Below are 6,243 nucleotides of genomic sequence, written 5' to 3'. Positions count from 1 at the left end.
CTCTTCTTTTGAGCAATTGGCTCTACAGACTTGAAGGTGTTGAGAGAATGTTGCGCCAGGTCTCGCGGAACTCCAGTCATATCAGAATGTTGCCACGCGAAGACCGACATATACGTTGTGAGCAATCTTTTCATTCTCAACCTTGTGTCGTCTGATATCGTAGCTCCAATTGTGATTGTTTGCTCTGGGAATTTTGGGTTGAGAATCCATTCCTCTGGCGCGTTATTTGCCATTGGAAGTTTCATTCTCCCTTCCCTCGGTATACTTGTCACTACGCACAAATGATCTCGGTACACAAATGTTACACCTGTTGGTGTTGGGAACCCCAGCGCGCCGTGCGCTGGTGATGGTATGGCGTTGAATTGAGCAATCGTTCCTCTACCCAAGATCATATTGTGGCATGAAGTGGTGGGCAAGACCAAGAAGTTGACAATTTCGGCTCGCTTGTGTTTCTCATCCCCCATGGTTAGTTCAAATTGTATCTGACCTAGGGGGTGAATGATTTCATTTGAAACACCCGAGATTGGTGCATTCACAATTTCGAGCCTTGCTTGGTCTGCTGGATCCAACTTTCTGAAACATTGCTCATACAAGATGTCTGATTCACTGCCAGTGTCCACCAGGACTTTTGACACTTCATAATGAGCAATGTGTGTAGTGATGACTAGAGGACTGCTGATAGACGGGCCTCCCCTGATTCTTGGGAAGATTACTTGTTGCTCGCGCCAATCTCCTTGGACTTGCGCGCTTCTCTTTCTCGATTTTTGCCCTTGCCTTCCTCCCTCGGCTACACAGATTCTTTTGAACTTTTTGCTGGCTGAGGCTCCATCTGGTTGTTCATTCTCTGGCCTTGGGTTTTTCACCAGGTGAGCCAACTTGCCTGATTTCACATCTCTTTCAATCGCATCCTTCAAATGGTGGCATGCATCGGTGTTGTGCCCTGTGGACTTGTGAAACTCACAATACTTGCCACTGTTTGATGGTCCCTTGTGGAGTAATGGCTTGGGGCTTTTAAACTGGACATTCTCTGTGCTTAACACTTGTGAAGGCGTTTTAGTGAGGGGAGTCCATATTCTTGGTAGAGGTCTGTTAGGCTCTCTGCCGCCTTCCATCTTGTCACTTTCTCCGCGATTACGAATGTCTTTTTGGGGCTGGGGTGAGCTTGGTTGTGCTTGCATTTCTGCGGGAGAAAAACTGGTTTGTTGCAACCTGGACCATACGGAGTTCTGTTTGCCCCTCCTTCCATTGTTGCGCGGTGCTTCTGTTTGATGCCCTCTATCTCTTGCTCTATCTTGGGCAATTTGTTTTTCATTTCGCGCGAAGACTCGCGATGCTTCCATTAGCTTGGCCCAAGTGGTTGGCATGCCATCTCTGCTCACGAGAGCTCTGCGGAGTTGATCACTGCGCGCACCTTGAATAAAGGCCACGCACAAGAGTTGTTCAGTGATACCTCCTATTGCCAGAGATTCCTGATTGAAACGGGTTATGTAGTCTTCAATGGTTTCATCATTCTTGCGCACGCAGTGCATGATGTAATCGGGGTCGCGCGTGTGTCTGCGCTGCTGTACGAAGTGAGCCTGGAACTTCTCCAATAGCTCTTCGAACCCATCGATTTGTCCAGTCGGCAAGCTTTCGAACCAGACACGCGCTGCGCCCGTGAGGCAGCGAGCAAACATGTGACACCATGTTGGCATCGTCCAGCTTTCTAGGTTTCCAGTGTTGTAAAAACCTTGTAGGAAATCGTCTGGATCAGTTGTGCCGTCGTACTTGCCCAAACCACTTGGCATCTTGGTTTTGTGCTGAATGGGAGCCTTCGCGATGCGCTCAGTGAATTTTGAATGCTTCACCAAGATGACTGGCCTGTATGGTGTGGTTACGTCAACTTGCCCTCTCGCTGGTGGGTTGTACGGTGTGTACAGATCCATATCGGCTTTGGCCCCAGGAGCTATGTTCATGTGCGCGCGGAGCTGTGAGCCTCCTGCATGAGTATCTCACGTCTTCCTCATGCTGTGCACTTCTTCATCACTAAAATCAGCGTGTTCAGTGTGAACAGAGTGACCATCTTCCGGCGCGCGCCCTTTTTGTTGTTCCTTGAATGGTTTGCTTATCAAACGCGAGCCTTTGTGTTAAATCGGCTAACTTTTTATGTTTGACCAGCTCATTGTATTTGTCCATTAAACGTCGTTGTTCGTTTATGAGCCATTCTTTAGGGTCATTGGTTTCAACCTCTGGACCCATTGGTCCTTTTTGTTTCGCGCCAGTCAGATTTTGGAACGTGAGATCGTCTGGAGGAGTTTCAGTCTGGCTATGAGGAGTTGTGATGAAGGGATGGTTACTGGTGGTGCGCGCAGAATCACGCGGCACCCTCAGAAACTGTTGTCCCTCATTAACATCCTCAAGCTCAATATCCTCCAGAACTTGATCGCTGTTTCGAACACCAGAAACCATGGTGAAGTTTTTCAGAGAGAACTGATGAGATGGTGATTTTGTTGCCGTTGTAACAGGTGATGGCGCCAATGAAGAAACGTGGATCGGCTCACTAGTAGACGATCAACTTTCCTCGGGTATGAGTATGCTATTTCACCGATGGTTCTCCGGAGTATGAATTCTTCCACCTACAAAACGAGCAGCACCGTGAACTTACCCCTCAGAAAGGGACAGAGGGGTCCTCTTTGGGGTAACCCTCCGGTGTGAGAATAAGAGATTGTAGGAGAAGATAATAATAACCTGAGAGTGAGTAAGGAATTGGAATGTATTTTCTTGCTTACCTCCCCTTGTGGAGGTGGTGTGGTATTTATAGTGTTAAGGTTTCCAATGATTGGGCTCAGATCCCATTAGGGCCTTTTTGGCCTTCTCCTATTGCTTTGCGCCACGTGTCCTTAGGACACCTGGTGCTTTTTCATTGATTATTCTCTGACCCAGGTATTTCACCTGACCCATGTGCAATCACGTGGTAGCACATGGGTTTTGCTGAGTTGTCCACCTTTCATTGGCAGCTGTCAACATCAGCATATTCTTATTCCTTAAAGGATACCTTCTGGAAGGTTGTCTGACGAGCACAATCAAGGTTGTCCTTATCCTGATTTGGATAAGGACGAGGTTGATTATGTGCATGTGTGATATGCGCCTATCCTGAGGATGCGCGAGGTCTTCTCTTTATTCTCACGCGCAGATGTTTCATGCGCAGATGTGATATGCGCAAGCATATGTAATATGCGCCACGCGCAGATGTGATATGCGTGAGCATATATGATGCGTGAGCATGTGATATGCGCCACACGCAGATGCGCCACGCGCAGATGTGATATGCGTGAGCATATATGGTGCGTGAGCATGTGATACGCGTGAGCATATGTGATATGCGTGAGCATATGTGATATGCGCCATGCGCATAGGTTTTGGCTTTGTGCCTTCATGATATCTTGATTTCAAGCCTCTTGTCTATATCTTGTGGGTTGACCCGCCCCGCTCGATGTTAAGGCGGGTACATACCTCTTCACCTACCTCTGCGGTATATCATCCTAACTTTTATATATATATAGATATATAGATAACAGAAGACAATAATGATATTGCCCTCTCTTCTGTTGGACCCTTTGATCTTTACTGGCCCTGATCATATACTTCGAGTTTGTGGACACCATAATCAATCACCAATTATAACAACAATATTGGAATAAGATATTAAACAAACAAGAACTTGATTAATTAAATACAACGTATGTTGATGTTGTGATTACAAAACTTCCTGAATGTTCTCCCTATTTATACTAATGAACAGACGCGATTTTTCACATAACGGTTATGAGATAACTGTTTGTAATCGACATCCCTAGATACATGCATCTAATAGATAATATTGTTTTTTGGCTTGCAGCCCAAACAAACAATAAAATAGCCCACTACTGGACTATCTAAAACAGCCTTACCGGGCCTAACCAGTTCTGCCCAAACCTAAGGCGGTTTACGAACCGAGCCGAACCGAGCGAACTCGGCTCGAATTGAAACCGAGTGGCTCGGATCGGTTCGAATTTAAGTAAACAAAGACGAGATGACGAAACTTTAGGATGGAGAACGGCCTGTGATTAACCATTAGAAGCGATTCCGGCGAGAGATTATGATTCTCTGGACTCCGATTCAGCGACGTGCGGCGTCGATAAAGTGGAGTGGAGTGGAGTGGAGTGGAGTGGAGCCGTGGCATGGACTGTGACACTATGAATAGAGAGGGTGATGTCCTGATGATGGACCAGAATTGATTGTGGCGGCTGTGGATGAAGATGAAAGAAAGACTCATATTAAGAAATTAGGTTTTGTGTGTTTACCCCCACGTTATTTTCTATTTCTTTAATATTGCAAGTACACTAAATATAATTAAATTAAATTTCTATTCAATATTCCAATATCATTATTCAATATACTTATAAAAATAATTACATCTTTGTACAAATGTAATAATATGTGTATATATATATTATTATATGTACATATATATAATAAAACAAATTAAAAATATTCGAGCCGAACCGAATCGAGCGAACCGTTGCTCGTTGCTTAGCTCGTTTACAAACCAAACCGAGCAGAGCGGCTCGTTTACAATCGAGCGAAAAAACGAGCGAGCAGTTTTCGAGCAATTTCCGAGCGAGCGGCGAGCGAGTTCGAGCGACAAGCGGTTTGGACGGCCCTAGGCCAAACCCCAGACATAAAAACGAAAAACAAACAAGACTCGACAAATAACGAAAGTATTAATAAAACAATAGCAAACCCAAATGAATTAAGGATTACATTTCCCCCCTAGTTCATTTGTCCTTCAAGTTCTTTATTCGTTTGGATCTTCATCACTGAATGTGGGGTATTCTTCACTCGGCTCCTCGTCTTCCAAACCCGGCTCACTTTTAACTTGAACTTGGACATTCCTTGACCCACTTGGTCCGTAACCTGGTGGAAAATCTTCAATTGCACTTGTAATAATTTCCTTCCATACATAGTCCATCACTTGGTTTGCATCTTTCTATCTATTATTTGTTTCCCCAAACTTTGTATCACTCTTAACAATGTGATAATACCAATCTATCAGATCGAGATATTTCACATAGGCCAACTGCAAAGTATTTCCATCCCCAAACTCATATTCCAACGAATAGCCATAAGATCCCATGTATGTTCTTCACATACGTGATCATAACCACCTTCAACATTTACTAGAACATATACATTTAAAAGATCAATCTTCTTACCGTTTGCCAATATCAGTAGACATTCTTCAAACTTTTCAATCTCCAAATATTCCTTCACTAACCAACTTACTATCTATCGAATTATTCTTGAAATACTCCTTCATTCTTAATGAGTCTCTCATGTATCTTCACCAAATCTAGAAAGTCTATTATACTTTCCCGCGAGATGTCTTCATCAAACTCTTCAATAGATAAATCTGGATCGTTTGAGGCAAATTTCCAAACATCGTCTCTAAGGATATAATGTGTAATATGAGGTTTCCCTTTGATGGCCTCCAAATACCTTAACAAGGCCTTCTTTTCCTTTACAAAATAAATATATTCCTTCTTTACGGATTCTTCTTCCGGTTCAATCTAAACTTCATTTGCATGAAACGAACCAAGTTCCTTCATTATCTCATCGAAATTCCGGTTATATGTTTCGGTTACAGATTCGTTACTTGAATCAATACCTTTTTGATTATTAACCTAACACATATAATCCCTTTCTAATTCAGATTCATTTCTACTACCGAAAGAATCTACCACCCTGTTATTCCTCCCGAACATCCTTCTTAACATACATCGATCATCAAGAATCACCGTCTCTATTCCTTGAGACAACAACTAATTCATACTTAAGAGTCCTTATCCGCTTCCGGGTTATAACTAACACATGAGATTTTCTTTAGCCTTCCATCAACCGGTACTTTTACTTCCCAAAGACCATGAGAAAAACACATACTTGCCTGATTTCTCTTGAACTTGAATTCCAAAAATTCGTTTAAACTTTAAAAACAAATATTTATTACTGGTAAAATGAATTTTGGCATGAGGATCAACATGCCAAATTTCACTCAGGTTTTTACCATTCGTTCCAATAACGGAAAAATTTATCTCGGGTGGTACTACACAATCATCAACATACTTACTTGGGCAGAAAGCAATGATATGACCGGTTGGCAACAGAGATATGTTGCCTCTGGTTTCCTTGGTCTTCCCACTCATCGTATTTTACTATTACCTACCC

This window comes from Bidens hawaiensis, unplaced genomic scaffold (genome assembly GCF_021521415.1).
Source record: "Bidens hawaiensis isolate Kalapana, Puna unplaced genomic scaffold, B.hawaiensis_p1.1 tig00007125_1, whole genome shotgun sequence".
NCBI classification, from domain to species: Eukaryota; Viridiplantae; Streptophyta; class Magnoliopsida; order Asterales; family Asteraceae; genus Bidens; species Bidens hawaiensis.
This window is presented reverse-complemented; position numbering follows the sequence as displayed.